Source organism: Aedes aegypti, chromosome 3, assembly GCF_002204515.2.
Source record: "Aedes aegypti strain LVP_AGWG chromosome 3, AaegL5.0 Primary Assembly, whole genome shotgun sequence".
Classification (NCBI taxonomy): domain Eukaryota; kingdom Metazoa; phylum Arthropoda; class Insecta; order Diptera; family Culicidae; genus Aedes; species Aedes aegypti.
In genome coordinates this window covers 314,002,361-314,025,893 of record NC_035109.1, presented here as the reverse complement: position 1 = coordinate 314,025,893, position 23,533 = coordinate 314,002,361, and the positions used below count along the sequence as shown (strand labels likewise).

Genomic DNA, 23,533 nt, shown 5'->3' with positions numbered 1-23,533 from the left:
AACAGAAACACCTAAAGTTTCAAAAACTTTAGTTTCAAATGACGAAAACAGTTGATGTTTTATACGCCTATGAATGATGATTGCAACTCCCCCACATGCACCATCAAGTCGATCATTACGATAAACAAAAAAGTTAGGATCTCTTTTGAGTTTAGATCCAGTAAATACGTTACGGTAATAACTGCTATATGCACGTTATTAACCGCAAGAAAATTAAACAGCTCGTCCTCTTTACCATTCAGAGAACGAGCATTCCAATTTAAAATATTTAAATTATTATTTGGATCCATTAGAAAAACGTAATCCAATAACAATTTGATTTGTAAATTTTACACCTACTTGGACTGCTTCAGTCATAGTGGTGGCATTGAACATTGCATCAATCATTAGATTCAATTGTTCAGTTAGAAAATTAAAATCAGAGGCAGACATGTCATGTGATTTCCCATTGGAATTTCCGGTAGACGAAGAAGCGGAGTTACCTGTGGCGGTAGGGTTTTTTCCATTTGATTTGAAACAAGTAGAATGGGTACCCATGGATCGAACAGGGGAATTCGAATTTATTGCTACGATATCGGCAAAGGATTTACCGTGGGTAGATACATTCGAAATAGAAAAATTCGAACGGCTACCCGACGGATTAAAATTAGTTTGTGAATGAGCATGATTATGATTTTCCTGATGGGTATGATTCATGATCAAGCGATCGTTAACTGAAAAATGAGCATTGTTCGATACTCTACCAGGCAAATTCCGGAAACGACCGTTATCGTAACGGATATTATCTTTCATCTGCCTGGCACGAGCCTCAATGACCTTTTTGCGTGAAGGACAATTCCAAAAATTGGACTTATGGTTAGCCCCGCAATTACAACATATGAATTTGGTGGTATCTTCCTTCACTGGACAGACGTCTTTGGCGTGAGAAGAACCTCCGCAAATCATGCATTTAGCATCCATGCGACAATTTTTTGTACCACGACCCCACTTTTGGCACCGACGGCACTGAGTGGGGTTCTGGTAATTTCCTCCAGGTTTCTGGAAATGTTCCCATGTCACACGGACATCAAACAAAAGTTTTGCTTTTTCTAAAGCTTTAATATTATTTAGTTCTTTTTTGTTAAAGTGAACTAAATAAAATTCTTGAGAAAGCCCTTTCCGAACAATGCCAGATTGGGTTCTCTTTTTCATAATGATTACTTGGACTGGGGAAAATCCAAGTAAATCATTTATTCCATTTTTGATCTCTTCAGGTGATTTATAGTCACTTGAGAGACCTTTCAAGACAACTTTGAACAAACGTTCAGTTTTGTCGTCATAAGTAAAAAATTTGTGCTTCTTCTCTTCAAGATGTTTGAGAAGAAGCTCACGATCTTTAAGAGTTTCCGGCAAAACGCGACAGTCTCCTTTCTTTGCGATTTGGAAGGAAACCTTGATTCCCCTAATGGAGTTCAAGATCTCCTGCCTAAATCCCCCAAATTCGGAACAACTGACCACGATAGGCGGCACTCTTTGCTTCCTCACTTGAATCAAAGAGCCTGGGCTAGAGGCTGCTTCGATTTGGTGTTCGGAAAATTTGTCTAGAGCATCGAACTGATTGCTCATTTCGATACAATTATTCATTTCACCCTTGGAAGAAACTTCGCATTCCGGGGAAGCGTCCTTTCTTCCATTCTTGCCACGTGTAGTGACAGTTTTAAAACCCACTTTTTTGGAAGGAAGTAGTGAATTCAGAGATTCACCCTTCCTTTTGTTTGTTGTTGATACCATGTTTAATTAAAAAACGAAAGAAGACGTGACCTTCGAAAGGTTTTTTCCCAAGACGGTGTCCAAGAAGGATTACCACCGCTAGCTTTCGCCAACGGGTCCAACGAAAAATCGAAGGCACGGGTCCAAACAAGGATCGTAAAGGGATCAATAGTAGAAAAAATAGTACTGAAAAGTACTGTTTTAGTAGCACTGAAAAGTACCGTTTTTAATTTTAGCACTGAAAAGTACTGTTTTTGTAGCACTGAAAAGTACTGTTTTATTGCTTTAGGTAGTTTTTAAGAAAACTTCCAAGAGCAGAGAGAATTCGTGTACGCACAGCACGAAGGTACGATGCGCACTGAATAACGCGCATAAATCTGCATACGAGCTGTTGAACTTAAGCTATGGTTACACAGTGCATGCAATGTACGAACATTTGTGCAAATTGCACAAATATTTGCGCGAACTGTGTAATACGTGCACGAACTACTAGCAAAAATCTTGTAAGAACATACCTATTCGTGCATTCAAACATGTTGTTTCGTCGAACATGCGTTGCATAGCAACCATGGATAGTTGTGTAGAATGTAGTAAGCAAATCATCATGGTCAGAATGATAATGAAAACATTGGTGTTGAAAGAAAATTTCTTCAAAGGCTCTTCCAGAGATTGCTCCAGGATTTTCTTGAAGATTCCTCCATGGATTTCACCACAAATTTATCTCAAGATAATCTCTGATCCATACAACGATTTGGCCAGAGATTCCTTCACGAAGAAGTTTTGATCACAACTAAATTTTTTAGACCGGATCAGATAGGGCTCCAGGAGGGTTTATGAACATAAGGTCAAATGATAAAAGATCGAAAGGACAAAAGATCGAAAGACAAAAGGTCGAAAATGATTTGCTTGGTGGACATTTTTCCTTCTTTGAAAAAAATGTATTCGACCTTTTGTCCCTTCTTTTTTGTTCTTCAACCTTTTGTCCTTTCAATCTTTTGTCTTTCGACTTTCTGTCCTTTCGATCGTTTGTCTTTCGACTTCATAGATTCCTCCAGGAGTACCTTCAGCAATTTCTTCAGAAATTCAGCCTAGAGTTCCTCCAGGTATTCTTCAATAATTTCTCCTGCAAAAGCATCTCAACAGGAATCCCTCTAGAGATTTCGCAACGAGCTTCTTAAAGAGTTCCAAAAAAGAATACCTCGAGTGATTTCTCAATAGAATTGTTCGGTAATATTTTTAATGAGATTCCTCCTGGAATATCTTAGAGATATCCTCCAAGAACTTTTTCAGGGATATTTCCAGGGATTCCTCCAGAGATTTTTCCAGATATTTTCCAGCGATTTCTCATTATTTTTCATTTTTCAGATATTCCACCAGAAATTTCTACTGGGATTCTACAAGTAATCACTTCACGAATTCCTAAAGGGATTCCTCAAGAGTTTTATCCAACAATTCTCCTATAAATAGCTTCAGCAAAATCACTACAGGAAATACTTTGAGGATTTTTAAGTTAAGTTTATCTAGAGAATTGTCTGGGCCTCCTTCGGGGATTTTTCCTAGGCTTCTCGGTGTAATCCCAAGAGGAATTTATCGAAAAATATTAAAAAATACCTGTAGGTTTCAATGGAGGATTCCCTAGAGGAATTTTTGGGAGAATTCTTGGAGGAATCTTTGGTTCAATCTCTGGAAAAATCCTTGAGGAAATTCTTGCCGAAGTTTTTTGAGGAATATCGTTGAAAATATTTGGTGGAATTTCTGAAAAAAAATCCCTAGAACAATTATGGATGAACCAGGGTTAGAGCGATTTCTGGAGTAATCTCTGGAGAAATTACTGAATAAACTGCTGGAAAAATCTTACAAGCAGTCTTCAAAGAGCATCCTTCTTCTCCCAGATTTAAACAAGCATGCTTGAAATCATCTCAATGCGTGATTTATGCAAGGATTCAATCCCACGATTGAATCTCTGTCATTATGCTCATAGGCAATCGATTCAAGGTAAAATGCTCTTCGTGTGGAATATTTGACGTTTCGTAGGGGATTGGGACCAATAAAACCTGACTACCGAACAAGATACATTGTAATATGGAAGGTAATGAAATTCAGCAAATAAGGATAGAGTAGAAATGGTATCACACCACTACAAATTGGGACTACTTGTATACTATAGTTATTTTCAGTCAAGGAGAAATTAATTTAGACAAAAATTTGAACGCCGGAGTTTCATTGAATCCAGACATGTTTCAACGGAAATTCAATCAACTGCACCTGATTCATATTTTCTGTTCAAGAGCTCGGAATTCCGTCTACATGACGAGTAATTACGTCAGGTCAGAATGTTATCAAAAATTGTTGCTAGTTTCCAAAAATTGGTCACTGGAAGCAGCTGTGCAACATAAAATCTTTCAGACACATTCCAAATGTGTCCTGTCAGACAAAAGTTTTCATCCGATATGGAATGAAATATCAATGCTTACTCGATTCATTTATCCGGCTAACAATTGATCAAAGATTGAATCCTGGGATTCAATCCTATCATACACGTGGCATGATTCATTGCATGCCTGGATTTAAACGAAAAATGCGCGTGGAATTAATCTTGCTCTGATGGTTTTCGATCTCAGCAGCTCTTGGAGTGGGATTATTTGAAGACTGCTTACAAGGATGACCTGAATAAATTGCTGAAGGAATTCTTTGAGACATATCTAGAGTCATCTTTGGAGAAATCCCTAGAGAAAATGCCCGAAGTATCCTTGTACAAATTTCTGGAAGAATTACTATAGAGAGTTTGCTGGAGAAACCTCTGTCTGTACTTTCTGGAACAATCCCTGGAATAATCCTTGGACGTATTGCCAAATTTATGGAGAAATACCTGGAATAATCTCTGGATTTTTTTTCTGGAGCAATCACTGGAAGAGTCTCTGGAAGAACTGTCTAGAGAAATCCCTTGGAATAGAATGGAGCTCTATCGGAACTGGTCAAGACAATACGGTTTTAATTGGCAGTTCTTCCTAAGGAAACCCCTACCGAAATTTGTGGATAAATTTCTTGCAAAATTCTTTGAAGTATCCATGTAGAAATAGATCCTGTAGAGATTTGGAGAATATTATGAATAATAGAACGACCTACTGGGTGGCAATACAACGTTAGCCGGGTAAGCTAGTCAAAAATGAAATCCCGGGAGATTTTTTTTAAGAAAGTCCTCAATAAATTTCTGGAGAAGGGATCTGATAGAGTTCTTGAAAAAAATTGTTGCGGGAATTATTAAGGAATAATTTCGGAGAATAACTGAACAATGCAAAATTGGATGAGCATCTGAAGAAATCCCATAACAGTCCCACCAAATTTCATAACTTTGAAATAAATGAAAATTTGGAGGAATTCATAGAGAAATCTCTGGAGACATTTCTTGATTTTTCTGAAAAATATATTCAGTTAAGTAACGAAAAAAAACATCAACAAAAAAGCATTCCAGAAGAAAGCCGTAGAATGTGCAGAATCTTTATCCAAATTTTTTAGTTGAAAAACGTTCCTACAATTATAAAATTTCAAATTATTTGAATATCAATGTTTGGTAAATTGAGATAAGCTGTTCTATAAGTTGACTGTTTTATTTTTCTTGTTAAAATAAAACCTTAAATTCTTCCTGGAACTTATCACAAGGTTCTTTCAAAAATACAAATATGCCTTCTTAAAATAGTTCAAAGATTTTAAATGTTTTTTTAAGAAGAATTCCTCCAGGATTTTTATTTCGGATATTCCTTCAAGAACCCGTTCAGAAATTCTCTCTTGAATTCTGCCAAAAACAAAATCTAGCAGGTTACTTGTAATTTTCCATGCTTCAGTAGTTTCAGTAATAGTATGTTTAGTAGTTTCTTCCTAATATTTCACCTGGATAAACTTTAGATCGCAACCGCCTTTCTTAGTTTGGTTCCGATATGGCTCTAGGAATACCTTCAGTAATTCATCCAGAAATTTTGCCAAAACTTCATCTACAGGGGTTCCTCTTTCGCAAGAAGGTTTCTAAGGAATTGTTTCCAATCATTCCTTCAGTAAAATCTTTTCTGGAATTCCTCCTCGAATTTATCCAATGAATCCTGCAGAGATTGCTCCAGAGATTCTTGAAGCAATTTCTCATGGTATTTTTTTAGAGATTCCTCCAGAAATTCTTCCAAGAGATTCCTCCAAAGATTCTTCCTAAAAAACCTCTATATAGATTCTTGCCGAGATGTCTCCAAGGATTTCTCCAGGAACTTCTCGAAGGATTATTACTCCAGAAATTCCTCTATGGATTCCTCCAAGCATACTTGCTACCTCTAGGGATCCTGATAGAAATTAATTTTGCGAATTCATCAAAGCGCTACAAGAATTACTACCTGGATTTTGCCAGGGAAATTTTTCCAGAAAAAAATACCAAATCCCTGTAAATTTTAATTGAGGAAATCAGTTACAGGACTCTTTGGAAAGATTCCTAATAAATCCTTTGAATATTTTTTTGGAGGATCCTATGTAGAGAAATTTTTTAAGTAATCCCTAGCTAATTTTTGAAAGAAGTTGCTAGAAAAATATCTGGAGGAATGTCTGGAGGAGTCATTGGAAATATTCCTGTTGGAATTTTGATACATAGCTGAAGGAATCCCTGTAGGCATCTCTTGAGAAATCTCTAGAGTAAAGGAATGGGGATACCACAAAAGTTCAACCAATTGGACGCAGTGGCTTAACCTCCACAAAAAAAAGGAAAATGAAAAGGGCCCTATCGGAACTGATATTAAAATACAGTTACGATCGATTGTTTTTGTTAGAAGAATCTCTGGAGAAATTGTTGTAGAAATTGTTGTAGAAGGAATCCCTGGAAAAAAATCCATGAAGCAATATCTGGAGGAATTTGTGGAGTAATCATTTGAGACATTACTGCAGAAAGCTCTGAACAAATTCAAAATAAATCACTGGAGGAAATCTTGAAGGAATCACTGGAAATATCACAAAGAAACTAATGAAGGCATTCCTGGAGGAATCCCAGGAGGTTTTTTTTGGAGCCCCAAAACTGCGGTTGCGGTTGAGTTTTCGAAAAATATAAATTCAAAATATCTCTTTGCTTTTAGGTAAAATTTAAGAATTTTAATTCATGGAATGATACCGATTGATCTTATTATCAAAATTTACTTATTTGGTCGTTTCGAAGGCAATTCAGGATATTCTGATATTAAAAAAATATGTGTGATATTTGCCATGGCGTCTGTTGAGATCTGAATAAAAAATCATGATTTTTAAGCTATCGTCTTATTTTAGTATAAGATGGTTTGAAAATGGGCACACCCTACAGGAACCGGTTACGGCAAATCCCGGCTAAATTCAAATTGCTGCAATATTCAATAGACGATGTCCTCAAGGGATTTCTTGAAATCTGAACTTCTTGAGTTTCCGATGAAATCATTTCCTCGACATTTATATTTGGTGATTCCTGAAGACAATCTTATTATTGGGGACTCGTTCTACTTCGTCGTAAGCGCTATTATTCGTCGTAACAAACTTAAAATGTTCCACTACGGTGGATATTCCAACTTACCTGCAACATAGATTCATTTTCAAAGTGTACTTTTGTCGAAGCTGTTATGTTTCGTACACTTGTACACCAAAAAACTACTATATTTCGATAAATAACTTTAGTTCAATTATCCACTTGGCACTTTTTCACCGAAATCGCATGGACGAACACGATTTGAAAGAAATGCTTAGCGATTGACACCAGGCACACCACTTTTTGATACAAGTTTCTTCCCGTCCCCCTGTGTGACTTACTTCTCCGGGCACTTCTTTTCACTATGGAAAACCTTCGTACTTCTTCACTGAAGGATTTAAAATCAATCACACACCGTAAAAGTTCTGTAACTCACGAAATTTTATGAAATTCCCTCAACGACCGCGTATAATTGAGAATGTAAACAAAGTTGAATCCGTCGTACTGAGAAAAAAAGCTGGTGCGCATCAATGTGTGCGCGATGCTCTGTGTAGAAAACGGTTCCTTTGATTGTGTTGTTTTGGCTGCACTGTGAGCGAGCATGATTGTTCGGTCAAAAGGAATTCTCGATTACTTTTTCAAATCGACGTAAGTAACTTCCATACGGTTTTGAGAAAATTAATTCAGAAGAATCACAACCTGTCTTCTAAAACTGTTTTAAAATGAATCACCTTTTTAACATTTTTTCGCCGTGTACATTGCTTAAGTTTTGCATATAATAAGCTCGCGATAAAAAAACTAGGGAGTTCCTGTTATTTCCCACAACAATTTTATTACAAAATGATAAGCCGAATTATTCAGTTACTTTCGACGTTTTTGTATCAGTGTAAAATCGGCTTAAGTAGTGTTTTGTTTTGATTCGTGGATAAGTCTCTTTGTCTCTCCATACAGCGGAGCGGCGAAAGTAGTGGTTAGGTAGCGTAAGTTGAAAATCTTACTTTCGTCGTTTTGTAAATCCGGAAAGTAAACGCTCTAAAAGTGAAAAATCGAGTTGGTTTAGAGCGAAATGAGTAGAATTTCGTCTGCGAAACACGTAAAATCGATAAAGTAAGTTTGTATACTTTTTTGACTTGAGTCGGTTTCAATAAGTTTTCGAGAATTGTGTTTATATGTTTAAGCTGAATTTTGATGGCGAACAATGAATTTTAAAGAAAATTTATATATCTCATCATGCTGAAGGAATGGAAAGCGTTGATATGTTGTATTTTGACCACTCACTATATCACAGTGAGCCGTAAGTTGTGGGACGAATCTGAAAACTGATTGCGACAGAAACGAAAACGATACGACGAATTGAGAATACGGCAACATGCACTATCATTGCATTATTTTCAAAAAGACGATCAACATTAATCAAAATCTTATTGTAGGCATTGAAGGCATTCAACCCAAATGTAACAAACATATAAAATGTAGAAACTTTAAAGTAGATGGAGTACCGTGTACCTTTGAATTCCGCTCCTAACTGCTTATCTTTGACAGATACGCGTATTTCGACTACCACTTGCAGTCTTCTTCAGGTCAGTTACTCGACACTGAAGAAGACTGCTAGTGGTAGTCGAAATACGCGTATCTGTCAAAGATAAGCATTTAGGAGCGGAATTAAAAGGTACACGGTACTCCATCTACTTTAAAGTTTCTCTATTTGAGATTCTGCTCAGAGGATTCAAACATTCATTAAAGAGATATAAAATGTCTTAATCTACTTATTGACAGAAAATCGACACTTTGTCTTTAGAACAAGCTTTTGATCTTCAAACAAATTTTCAGGCCAGCAATGTTGTATGCTGTACCCATATGAACTAGCTTTTGTAATACCATGAAGAAAGCTCTGCGGAGGATTCAAAATAAAATTTTGAAAATGATTCTGAAACTCCCTCCCTGATGTTGTCCCAATGAGGTACATATAATATCCAAGAATCTATGACAAAAGGTCGAAAGACAAAAGGTCGAAAGGACATAATGTCGAAAGACAAAAGGTCGAAAGGACAAGAGGTCGAAGAACAAAAAAGATGGGACAAAAGGTCGAAAATCCTTTTTCAAAGAAGGAAAAATGTCCCACCATGCAAATCTTTTTCGACCTTTTGTCCTTTCGATCTTTTGTCTTTCGACCATTTGTCCATAAACCAATATCCAATGTTCAAACATTGGAACATTGACATCGAAAAGAATTATTAATAATATTACACAAAAATCGTTGTAATCTTGTATTGCCGCGATTATACGGCAAGGTAACTGTAATATGTTGTTAACAAGATGTTAATAAAAGCTTAATAAAATTTTACCAAATTATGATGATAGTTTTGTTCAGTACAGAACACCTAGATATAAGAAAAGAATGTAATATTTCAAGGTGAAGATGAATCGAAGCCAAACCTCAAATTTTCACTGAAATAATACTAATTAAAAAATAAAAACAAAGGAAAACAAATATAGGCCATGTGATAAATTTCTTCTTGTATGACACTGTTAAAGATTATTGCTGGGGCAGAGAAGCTGCCCGGCAGGTCAACGGTCCCGAAGAATGGCTGTGACCATAATAAGCTACCCAAACTGTGGCGCGACGAAGCGCATAATGGCAAACAACACCACGATCCGGCATGCTACTCCGTCCAAATGATATTCACGTTGTTGTTAAATACGCAGTAAAACCACACTTTTTGGTCCAACACGATGCCTACAACGCCTACCTGCCGTAATGTACAGTGCTTCACTTTCAAGAGCTTCAATTTCATGGTCTTTCTCCTCCGCATTATGCACTGGGCAAGCCTTTGTTTTTCTTTTGCCCGTTGATGAAGATGGTATATAATCAAGAACTTTCCCGACGAAATAGATGCCAGTCTGGAGCACATTTTTCCACAACACTCCATCTAGCGGGCGCACTAAGTACAATCATTTTATAGCTCTTTTGCTTGCTCCGGATTTATTGTGCTTTGGGCTTTTCAAAAATCTAAGGCATTCTGTGTTTGGAATTAGCATTTTCTTTTCCTTCATCTCCCTTCCTCGTCCGAATTAGTTGAACGAAAAAATGAAACCTTCCTGCTTAGGTATAACTAGTCTAGAGTAACGTTATATAAACTGAATGGTACGTTTCATCACCTGCAAGAAAACTCCGCTTTTGTCATAAGCCGAAAAGCATAATCACGTGGATTGTGGACACTGAAGTATTGTCGGGTAAGTGGTTGTTTGTAACCTGCCGAAAACCTATAGATTAATTGAGGATTTATTTCTGACAAATAAAATTGTTGCATTTGGAGTATGGAACTAATAAAGTTCTTCTTTCTGGCGTTGCGTCCCAACTGAGACAGAGCTCACTACTGAGCTTAAAGTTCTTATTAGCAAAGCACTTCCACAGAGCTTTCTTTATCATTTATGTATTTGTATATCGTTTGGCAAGCATGAAGATACTCCAGAAATTCCGTTCTAGAAAGTCGAGATAACTGCCAATCCGAGAAGACCTTGGACGGACCGGATTCGAACCCACGGCCCTCAGTATGATAAAATATTAACAAAATGAAAGAAATTCAGCTGACATATTTCGTTTACATTGACACACAGCAGAATGTATCTTTGAGCCAAATTCAAAAAGGTACGTATCGATTCTTGAAAGATCTAAGGATTTCTTTTATTAAGAAAAATCTGCAGGATTTTTTGGCAGAACTTCAGATACAATTTCTGACTGTGTTTAAGCACTCATTACGAATTTAAGAGTATTTCGGTTGGAATTAATGAAAAAAGGGCTTACATAATTTCTGAGAAAATTTCTAACGATACTGATCAAAACACTTTTTGATTGATTTCTCGAGAAATTTTCGATGGTATACATGAAGGATCACGTTCAGGAATCATTGAAAAAACTCTGAAAACATCATAAATGGATTTTATTTAATTCCAAGATTTTCACCAGATGATAGCACAATTTGAACAAACATTCTATGATAAATTTCATCAAATAACTTTAGGAAATCCACCCTGCTACTCGAACTATTTAATTGATCCACTTCATTGTTCCCACTAGATGTATGAAAAACATCACTATACATCGAACAAAATAATGAAATGATTTAGTCAACGCATTTACAGTAGATAAAAAGTATACGGAGACGGAATTCAACTCAATTTTTGGATGTTTCAACGCAATTCCGTAGTTGAGCCCAATAAGTCAATTTTGGCTAAATTTCCAAGGTCCCCACTAGGTAGTTTGGCTTTAATTCCATTAGAAAAATATACTCAATTTTGGGTTGATTTAACGCAAAATTGAGTTCTTTCGACCCAAACATAAGAAAAGTTGCTTTTACCCAAATTTGGCTTATTGGACCAAAGTACCCCCATTGGGTGGATGCAGCTTTCTCTATTTTTGACAACATTCGTGTGGGAGAAAGAGAAAACCAAGAGATTTTGGGTTGAAACTATAATCGATATACTTAATTTTGGGTAAAGTAAACTCAAAAATTAGGTAAAAATATTTCTCCGTGTAGTAAAGGATAAAAAGCCCTACAAATGCTTTATAAAACGTGAAAAGGATAGAGCAGGCCTAAGGGGCGGTCCATTTATTACGCAAGGCAATTTTGGGGATTTTTCATCCCCCCTTCCCCCATGATGAGATATTTTGTATGAAAATGATAAATAAATTGTATGACGCGTAAGAAATCTCAAACACCCCCTGCCTCGATAAACCCTTACGTAATTAATGGACGGGGTTTCAAAACGAATGTTTCACAAGCAAAGGTATGATGTTTCCAAAAACCAAGCCGTAAGCCGTACCCATAGTTTTAAAAAGGCTCCAAAAGGCTAAACAATGCATAAAAAACTTAGAGAGCTCAATAATACTAGAAAATATTAAATATAACTTAGAATGGCTGTTGAATGGGCTGAAAAATACTCAAAACTGTTTGAAAAGTCTTAATTCGGCTAAAAAAGGTTTGAAGTAAAGATGAATCGAAGCCAAATCTCAAATTTTGAAGGGCACAAATTTGGAGAACCTAACAGCATTTTGAGCTGAAAACTGGACCCATTGGTCACTCGCTGGTGGTGACCAATCGATCAAGTTTTCAGCTTAAACGAATGTTCAATTCTCTAGATTTGTGCTGTTGAAAATTAGAGATTTGGCTTCGATTCATCGTCACCATGACAGTATCTTAAAAGACCTAAACCAAATTAAAAGGATTAAAAAGGCTTAAGAAGACTCAATAAGGCTTCAAAAAGCTTAAATGGTTCAAATATGGCAAAATTAAGTCAGTTATCAAAACAAATGTATGAAAGTATAAAATTAAGTAGTATGACGTCGTAAAAAAATTGTATTTTGCTCATATTTAAAACTTTTCAGAATACAGTGGGCCTAGAAATATGACATTTTTTTTAGTATTGAAGAAAACCCGATATTCAACCAAAAATCCTTAACCTTTCGGTTGTCGCGCAAATTTTTGTAACGCAAGTAGTCGCGCATCGTACTTTGTACAACATCCTTGATTTTCCATGTTCAACATGAAATACCTTGTGATCTAGATTGAAGATAGAAAAACTATCTTCGACAAAGTTTAGGAGATCCAGAGCTGAATTGCGGTGATTATTCAGTTTCGGAATCCCGCCACCAGGCAGCGCATTAAAGGGTATTAAAGATTTGTTTTGCAAATATCTCTGAAGCCTGACCACTTAGAAAGATGGCGACTTTGCCAAAGTTGTTCAGTAGCTCGAGGGCAAAAAATTCGAAATTTTGCCACCATACAGCGCTAGTGGGCATGAAAGTTTTGTTTTGCGGATATATTAGGATCCTGACAACTTAGAAAGATGGCGTTTTCGGCAAAGTTGTTTTGTAGCTCAAGGGCTATCGTTGTTAGTGGAAGTTGATTCAACATTTTGCCACCAGGCGGTGCTAGTGAACATTAAACTTTTGTTTTTCAGATATATCAGGAGCCTGGCAACTTAAACAGATGGCGTCTTTGAAAAAGTTGTTCAATAATCCAAGGGCTCATTATTCAAGCCAAGAGCGCGATCTTTCCAGCTGGCGGCGGTAGTGAGCATGAATCATTTGTTTTGCAGATATATCAGAATTCAGACCACTTATAAAAATTGCATCTTCGGCAAAGTTTTTCAATGGGCCAAGAGCAATCATTGATCAAGTTAGTTGATTGTAAATGTTGCCACCAGTATCTCAGTAGCCCGAGCTACTAAACAAATTTGCCAAATACGCCATCCCTCTAAAAGGCCAGCATTCTGGAATATCCGCAAAACAAAAGTTTCATGCCGATTGGCACCGCCTGGTGGCAAAATCTCGAATCTCTCGCCCAGAATAATGATAGTCCTTGAGGTACTGAACAACTTTGCACAAGACACCATCTTTCTAAGCGGTCAGGCTCATGAGATAACTGTAAAACAAAAGTTTCATGCCCACTAGCTCCGCCTGGTGGCAAAATGTTGAATCAACTTGCTTGAACAATGATAGCCCTTGAGCTACTGAACAACTTTGTCAAAACATCATCTTTCTAAATGGACAGACTCCTGAGATATGTGCAAAACAAAACTAAAGGTTTCATGTAGTACCATCTAGCGGTTGAATTCCAAATTAAGGCCGCACGGGACGTCATCATAATCACCCTATCCATTTCAAGAAGCAAATCCCAAGAACCACTCCATATATCGATGCGAAAATGTATCACTATGATTCTATAGATGTAGTGCACAAACCGATAAATTTTCAGCTTCATCGGTTCACTAAAACTCGAGATTTGCTTCCACAAAGTTTTGATGATTATTGTTAGAGTGAGACGAAAGATAGGGAAAATAACACGGTCTCCCGTGTCCCCTTAAATGAGGTACCATAAGATAGCACTTTAGTTCCCGAACAACTTCACTGAAGACCCCATTTTTCGAAATTATTTATATTTTGAAATATATCAATTTCAAATTGTAGTCTACTCGAACCACATATAGTGTGTTCTTTATCATGCGGCTTCTATATACAATTGTTAATTTTACCGCATTTAACAATTGTTAATTTTACCGCAATTTAAACAAAAACTGTTGAGTATAGTTCTTAAGACGATTCTTGACGAATTCATGTTGGTTTGGTGTCGATAGATATCTTTGTTATAAAACGATATCATATAAATCAAGGCTCAAAAAGTTTGGAAACGCTTGGCTACATAGGCTACAAAAGACTAAAAAAAAGGTTGCTTCATAAGGCATATACAGTCAACTCTCCATAACTCGATATTGAAAGGACCATTGATATATGAAACATAAATTCAGTGCAACTGAGTTTCAAGAGACCATCGCGGTAGCCATGAAAACCAACTTTTAGTATGGTTCTCCAAATCGATATCGAGATATAACATACCGAGTTATATAGAGTTGACTGTATAACATATAAAAAAAGGTTCTGAAGGGTGTGAAAATGCTCAATTATCTTAGCGTGACTCGGAAATACTTAGAAGGTCTTAAACACACATCCAAAGGCACAATATGTCTCAAAAGGAGGAGGCAACAAAAGGCTTCAAAAAGATAAAAAAAAACTGCTAATTAAAACTGAAATCAGCTCAATAGGCTCAACAAGGCCAAAAAACGAGAAATTGGGTCTGGAGCATGTTGTCATTCCACAAATAATAAATGAATATGTGACAAAAATCCAGATATCCACTTATCGCTCTCTGTCAACCGACGTAGACTAGTATATTTTACATATACCGTAATCCGGGGTAACATTGATCAGTTTTTAGGATATTTCTTAAATGTTTCATTTGAAAATGCAACTATCGCATGTTTTATATTTTTAAAACAAGTACTGGCACCCACCGCTCGTGACTGTATACTGTATTTTGGTTTTCAAAAGATTTAAGTATGTTTAAATAAATGTTTTAAGTGATTTTTTGATTTAGCTGATATGGGGTAACATTGATCACATATGGAAACAACGTTCGGTAATATTGGAAATGTCTTTGCTTACTTAAACCATGGCCGCTAAAGCCGAATATGAATACAAAACTCGTACAAGTCAATTACTTTTTGAGTTATTTCAAAAATAAAATCACTTAGAACTACGCAATACGCCTAAAGGTAGGCAATTTCCTAAGGAAATTCTACATACTTAATAGTAGTTCATAAATGATACTTAAATGAATAAACTTATGAGAGATTTGACAACGGAATCGTTTTCGGCGATGCCATTTCTGGTAACAATCGCAATTTCCTTGCTCATACCATTTGCAGAACTCGTGTAAGACATGAATGTTCGGTAGTGTCATCCATGATGATAGAAATCATTGATTCAAAAACTCGACTAATTTACGCATGAACGAATCGCAATTTTCACAAAAACCTCAATTTTCATTAGCTTATGAATGTAAGAAAGAGAGGCACCATTCATGCTTTGAAAAGAATTAATCAATAAATGATGATTCAAACTTTTTACGAGAAGGATCATACCGATCAAAGTTACCCCGCTGATCAATGTTACCCCGGATTACGGTACATATTTTTGTTTTATTTCTGAACAATCGTGATCCGCAATACAACATGAGAATCTGTTTGTCGTCTCTGCTACAGCTCTGATTGTATCATTAGAGTGATGCAAATTTCGAAATTTTAGCTCCCCTATGCTTAAACGATTTTAATTATGGTAAATAGCATCCTCCCAAAGTTTGAAGTGATTCGTAAGAAATTTGACTGTGCACACGCCATTTGAAGTTTATATGGAGATTACTATGGAAAACGCCAATCTTTTGTGTTCAGCTCTCTATCTCTTCGCCATAAAATTTTATGAAAAAGTGAACAAATTTTTCTAATGTGAAATCCTCCCAGCTACAACTTTGCTGAAGACCACTTTTTGATTGGACGTCAGGATAAATTGTTATTCATCATCATAAAGTTGGTTTGCATGTAGCATGCTTCACCAACTGTTCGGCAGGCAACAGTGGTTCTCCTGGCGGTAAGAATAGATCAAAGTAATCCAGGCTACTATGTTCTACAGCAAAAAGCAGTGTTGCTCTGAAAGTAATTGAATGATCATCTCAGCATGATACAGACTTTGTTATCAATAATAACAAATTATCCTTTCGTCCCATCAAAATGTGGTCTTCGACAAAGTTGTAGCAGGGAAGTTTTCACATGAGATGAGTGTGTTCACTTTTCCATAGATTATTATGACGAGCAGTTGGAGGACTGAACACAAAAGGATTGCCTTTTCCATAGTAATTTCCATATAAACTTCAAAAAGCGTGTGCACAACCAAATTTCTTCCGAATCACTTCAAATTTTGGGAGGATCATTTTCATCATAATTGGGTCCTAAAATTTTTAATGAAATCTTGTTTTTATTTAATAACACGAAAGAGCATGTTACTCTAACTACTTTAGCAATTTTTCCCGCTCAAATAATGGCTACATCATGTTTAAACTTTAATTTAAAAATTTGGTCCATAAATGAACCTTGACACTTTTGATCATGTTTGACGTTCGCTTAGTCGACAAAAACACCACAGGGGTTTTAGTTCGACCACTAGGGTTGTTCCTATCTGACATTTCGTAAGGGACATGGAAAACAAAATACACTCAAAATTTGAGTTTAAGCCAAAGGATTTGATAAAATCTAAAAAAAATGTTTTTTGGGCTTAAACCAACGGAAAACATTAGAAAATTGAGTAAACATGTGTTTTTGGCCTAAACTTAAGCGTTTGGCACTAAAATTGGGACAGGGCTTTAGGACCCTATTGACATCGTTTAAGCATAGGGGAGCGAAAACTTCAAAATTTGCATCAGTCTATTGTATCATGCACTGTTATCACTCATCTAAACAAGCTCCAAACCTGGGGGCACTATTGCCATAGGATGTTCGGGGATTGCTTGACATGCCTGTAAAGTATAACATTGCCATCGGGGGGTAAGCAATGGTAAATAAGCGAGAAAATTGGCTCTCTCTCTTTGGAGCTCTCGTTCTTTGCCGTTATTTATCAAGCTTGTTACTATTTGAGGAATATTTCCGATCATGGACCGATACAGATCTCACGTTTAGTATCATACAGGCGTATCTACAGTAATCGATTTCTCTTCATCGACTTTCTCTTTGGATCGTTACACGAAATACAAACGATTTCTGGAACATCTTACGATGCAGGATGATGAAGTTCGATGAGTACTGTCTACTGAATCAAAAATAACAATCGAAAACATTTTCCGGGCCGAGTAATTAACTAAAGAGAAAATCGATGAAGAAAAATCGATCACTACAGTTACGCCCTTATGATACTGAACGCAAAAGTTGTGATGTTTTTCTACGATTGCTTTGATTCTGCTTCGGAACCAAATCAGAGCGGATTCTGCAATGCCTGTCGTAAACTGATTTTCATTTTCTTTTTTTTTTGTAAAGAAAACTGTTTTTTTTTTTTTAATTTATTTTCGTAATAATGGTATATAGATGTATTCTATAGCCTTAATGAGGTTCAAAATTACTTGAAGGCACTTAGAAATTCATCAAAGTGCTTTAAATAGTCAAGAAGGTCCCAAAAGTCTCATTGAGTTCAATAATGCTTACGAGATTTAAAACAAGCTTAACAATGCCTTAAAAGGCTAAAATAGCTTGACAACGTTGAAAAGACTTTAAAAGATAAGAAGGTCTTAAATAAGCTCGCAATTGCTTCTAAGGCCTAAACAGATTTAAAACGGTTTAATAAGGTCTATAATGGCTTAAAACGGGTCGGAAATGCCTTTGAAAGGCCTAAAATAGGATTAGCAATGTTTAAAATATTAAAATGACTTGAAATACTTTCAAAGGCTTAAAACTTTGAAAAGAGCATCCAAAAAGACTGAAATGTGGGTTAAACGAGCTTAAAAAGGCCTAAGAACCCTTAAAAAGATTTAAAAATGCTTTTAAAAAAAAAAGCTCAAACTGGCTTAGAATGACTTGATACACCTTGAAAAATAATATTAAAGCTTTCAAAATCTTAAAAGAAACGTTACAGAGTTTTACAGTTTATTAATGGTGATATACTCTAAGAAACTCCAAGATGTTTCACTGAAAGCATTGATAATATTTCAAGATCAATTCACCAAAGAGAATATCCCTAAAGGAATAATTGGAAATGTTGCGTTTTTTTAACATATTTGTCGAATTTTATTCAGAAATCGCTGGAACACTTCTCAGAGAATTTTCCAAAGGATTCAAATATATTTAAAAAATTAAAACGAGTAGTAAAACTCCTAGACTAATCGCATAAGGTGCAGGAAATGCAAGGTCGAAAACGTTCGATCGCGGTTAATATGGCAAATCAATTGGAATTGGAAGAAATGGTTGAAACGCAAAATAATATCTCATTTCATACATTGTTCGCCGCTTCACACTTGCCACAATCTTTTAGCACTAATCCGCGTGAAACCCGCTAACCGATGCTCCTCAGATTAACCAATAAAATTGGGGAGATTGTTTTGTGCAAATTTCGGACTGCTCCACTCTTAACACACAAGCTCAATATATTCAGCACGGCGAGATGATCAATTCGCTGCAAGGCGAAGTGTGTAAGCCGTTCGCTTCACCATTCACCACCAAGGGGTGCAAAAAAAATGAGATCTTAACCCTTCTACCGATAACATATTTTTTGCCACAAAAATACGATTAAATTAAGATAACAATTCGGTGTTTTTGATATTTTTGCAAAATTTTTGCACAAGTTTAAAAAAAATCCTCCACTTCAAAAATCTGAGTAGATTTTGATCATTGACAATCTGGCCTTAGATATATTCCAAAATTTCTTGACGGACCGTGGCGTACCCGTAACCCACGTAATCATTTCAAGTAACAATTTGTTTCTTATTTTATTATTCGCTATTCGATACAACACTTTAGTAAGAGTCTTTCGTGAAAAATGAAGCAAATTGTTGCAGCCGTTTCTAAGTATGACCATTTATGTTTTTGATACAACTTTGGCCGGATATTAAAAACTTCATTTCGTAATTTTGAGATTTCTTGGAGACGACTAAACCGATTCGTATGATTTTGTTCAGACAAGCTTCTTAAGAAGAAAATAACCATCATCGTTTTACAAATGCTCAAAATCGAAGCAATGCTCGTGAAAATCTATCATTGCATTGTCCTTGCTATCTGTAATGCGATGATATATTTTCATGAGGATATCTTTAAATTTGTACGAAAAAACTGGTTTTTAAGTTTTGATGATTGCTGATGATTGGATGATGGATTCTTGAGCCTTAATACTTGATATTGTGCAGCCAAAAAAAAAATTTTTTTTTCGATAAATTGATTTAAACAAGGGCGGTCAAAGAAATTTTATATTGGGGGTCTTGGTCCACAAAGAAACATCGACATATCTTGAAAAACAAGTGACAATGATCAATAATAAAAACACAGACAAACAGACGTAACACTTGGAACAAATTTTGATCAAAATCATAGTCACGAGTACATGTACGCCCAATGCTAAAATTGGCGTGTTTGGCCGACGAGCCAACAGATGGCGGTAGTGTGTAAACGTCAAACGCGAACAAAAACGATGCAAGCGCTGCAGGTGGTGGATTGGCCACCAACCATATTTTTGAATCGACCGTTAAAAAGGTGGTCGATGGACAATGATGAGAGTGTGACGTCTGTTTGTCTGTGATAAAAATTCGAAGAATTTTTCGAGAACTTGGGAGAAATGGCACAAAAAACAAACTAAAGTTATTGAGTTTTTTTTTGTGGTGAAAAAAATATGCTGCCAGACGTTGGGTTAGAGTTTTGTGACGTCTCATAGCGTACCAAAAAAATGCTTGTTTTCCATTCCAGCCTGAAATATGAGTAGGTAGTGTTCCCGGTTAAGACGCGGCTTCAAGTGCTTCGCGAAGTGCACCATTCTCAAACACAGTCGCGGGAAGATATCAATCATCGCGGTAAAGCGTGTGGCGTAAATGATTGAGGTTTGATTCGAGAACGGTTACGCTATAAGTAGGTTATCCCTATACCTACTAAAGAGCTATGGTGGCGGCGGTGCGAAAAAGATGAAGTGAAGACACCAACGATACGGAGTTAACTGATTGTTCACTTGAATTTGAAAGAGATTTTGGAGGCATGGTACGCACTCGTATCAGATACCTTCTGCAACTGGTTCAATCTAATCTAATCACATGGAGTTCAAAAGCATATCAGTTGCAGTGAATGTGTGCTGGTGTGATAATAGTTTACTAGTAGGGTTTAGATCTACTTCGTCGCAAGCGCTAACGTTCATCGTATCGAACTTAAAATGTTTCACTACAGCGGATATTCAAACTTACCTGCAATACAGATTCATTTTCCAAGTGTAATTTTGAACCATATGGTTCGTCCGTTTGTACACCAAAAATACAATAAAACTACTGTATTTTGAACTTCAGTTCAATTACCCACTTTACCCTTTTTACTGAAATCGCCTAGACGAAGACGTACCGAGCTAAATCTGATCGACTGATCCACGTCACATAACGATTTAAATTTCTTGTCGCCCCCTGTGTGACTTACTTCACCGAGTACTAATTTCATTCCAATCACACGCTGTAAAACTTCTATAATTCATGAAATTTCAGGAAAATTCCTCAACGACCTCATTTATTTCAGAACGTAAACAAAGTTTTCCATTCGTCCGGACTGAGGAATAAACTTGTGCGTGATGTTTGGTGTAGAAAACGATTGCTATGATTGCTAACGATTGCACTGTGAGCCATTATACATTTGTTAGGTCAAAAGTAATTGTGCTTATAATTTTGGGCTGTACTTCAATGGAGTCAATGAATTTTAAGGGGAATCCACATACAGTCATCTCTCCCTTACTCGATATTGAAGGGACCATCGAGTTAGGGAGGTATCGAGTTACAGAACACAAAAGCAGTGCATTTGCGTTCCAAGGGACCATCGAGTTAGCCATGAAAACCAACTTTTACTATGGTTCTCTAACTCGATATCGAGATACGGAATATCGAGTAAGGGAGAGTTAACTGTATTTCATCGTGCTGTGGGGATGGAGAGGGATGCCAGAAGATCTAAATAATCTAGTTAGGTATCTTATTATAATGTTCAAGTGGTGTAAATTGACCACTCACTATATCACAGTGAACCGTTAGTTGTGAAACGAATCAAAACTGATTGCGACCGAAATATAAATGGATGCGACGGATAGGGTAGATGTACCAATAGTGGAGATACTAAGAACAATAGAACTTCATTTGATTGCCTAAATTCAAGAAGTGCAATTGATGTACATGTTAAAGTTTTAACGGGAAGTAAAGACCATTGACTCAATGAGAAAAATGATTTCATCGCAGTAATCCGCGGCATGTCAGTGAAAAATAATACCTCCACTATTGGTACACTGTTCCTTTAGTTGCGGTATATTTTTAATTTGTGTTCCTATAGTTGCGGTATCCGTTCATTTCTTATGGGATCCTCTACTATAGGAACACTTTAACGCAACTATTGGTACAAGTAAAAACAGTTTTAGCAATTTTAGTGTTATTTCATCAGTTTTGAAGCAATTTGAACGCTCTTTTCAACTATTCCGCGTATCAACAAGCCAATACGTCGATTGGCAGTGTCGGTTCTGTGGCTAATGTAATAAAATCAGTGAAAACGGCACTACCGCAACTATAGGAACACCCACAACTAAAGGAACACTTACCCTACAAGCATCGGAAAGCGATAATTTTATTGCATTGTTTCCAATTTAAAAATCTTGTTTCACAATGTGAAAGCCATCTTGGGAAAGAATTGTTTGGCATCGGTTGTGTCAGCATCATTTACTGCAAAACTAGGTAAATTGCAGGTTCTCACGATAGAAATTAGCACATCACCCTATCTATCCACTATACCATCTACCATTAGGCCACTTGATCATTCTTCATTTTAAATATACAGATATTAACATACTTCCATAAGACGATTCCGAGAAACCCAAACATACAATCCCCGGTGGACCTTGAACCTGGATCAGAAGACGCTAAGTGGATGACTCAAACTCAGAAATCGATATGTTCCCCTAACATATCGACACATCCGGAAACCACCCGAGCTTCCCGCGTAGTTAAGTCTGCATTTTTTCGCTGTGGTCACGCTACCCTATTGCAACCAATCGATTCGCAGTTACGACACTGCTTATCTACAGATACGACACCGGCAGACATAAACAGTCACATACGGCGGTTTTTTCATTCTGGCGTTGCGTCCCAAATGGGACAAGCCTGTTTCTCAGCTTAGTGTTCCTATGAGCACTTCCACAGTTATTAACTGAAAGCTTTCTCCGCTGATTACCCATTTTTCCATTTGTATATCGTGTGGCAGTTTCGAAGGTACGTCATGCCCTAGGAAGTCAAGGAAATTTCCTTTAAGAAAATATCCTCGACTGGTGGGATTCGAACCCACGACCCTCAGCTTAGTCTTGCGGAATGGCTGCGCGCGTTTACCGCTACGGCTATCTGGGCTCCGGTTATCGATCGTTGGTTGGTCGATACCGACCTAATCCTATTTGTGCAGTCAGCCCGTCAGTCAGTCAGTCAGTTAGTGTGAATTTCCCGGGCGGAACTAAAGGTTGTCGAGAGCGAACCGCGATTCAGTACAGTTCAGTGGGGAAGTTTGATAAGCAAATATCGTTGGCACGGGCTAATCGGATCCAGAAGGGGAAGTTTAACAAGTGTGTAGAGCATCATAAAGTGCAACCTCAATCAGAGTGATAATCTTGCTGGAGAAAGAACTTTCCCAAGGTTTGTGCGCAAACTCTGTTTGAAGATGGAACGGTGAACTACAGTGTCTACAGTGAAATTGTTTTGCTGAACGGTGCCGTTGATTATCTTTGAAAAATCACCCTTGCAAGTGTCAGCTTAACGTCGAGATAAGATACTAAGTGATTCACCTCGGTTTGATATGCTTCGCAGATAAGAGGAACTTTTAGCATTTAGTGGGCTCGATAGTAGCAAGAAAAGAATGTTTCATGTGTTGATGATACGTCATAATTTGATGACTTATTTTCAAAAGTTGGAGTTTAGTCAGAGGAAAAACAAGGATAATCGGAATTACTGTTTTGTACGTGACTCATTATGGGAAATTGTGATAGATTATATTATAAAAAAAATATGTAATATTGCATTCTCCTTACGTTTTTTAAGACGGATCAAGAGTTTGAGATCATCGTCCATAATCACGGATACGAATTAAACTTCACATTCTGGTAGTGCAATGCACCTTGCTTCAACAATGGAATATGTTAAAGTTTCGAGAGCATTGTCAATATCAAGTTTTGTTTGCAAAGAAATGGTAACATCAAAA

At 36.8% G+C, this 23,533-nt stretch overlaps 1 protein-coding gene across 9 annotated transcripts in view; it reads left to right on the top strand.

Moving 5' to 3' along the window:
* The window catches only part of LOC5564744 (huntingtin-interacting protein 1), a 99,853-nt gene that overhangs the window by 26,134 nt on the left and 50,186 nt on the right, over nt 1-23,533 (top strand). Inside the window, exon 1 of one of the 9 annotated variants that reach the window (XM_021852410.1) lies at nt 22,754-22,901. The exons of 7 other annotated variants lie outside the window; for them this stretch is intronic. The gene's annotated coding sequence lies outside the window, so the exon portion shown is untranslated. Of the gene's footprint in view, nt 1-22,753; nt 22,972-23,533 lie in introns of those variants that run through there. One more of the 9 variants, XM_021852408.1, reaches the window with a different exon arrangement.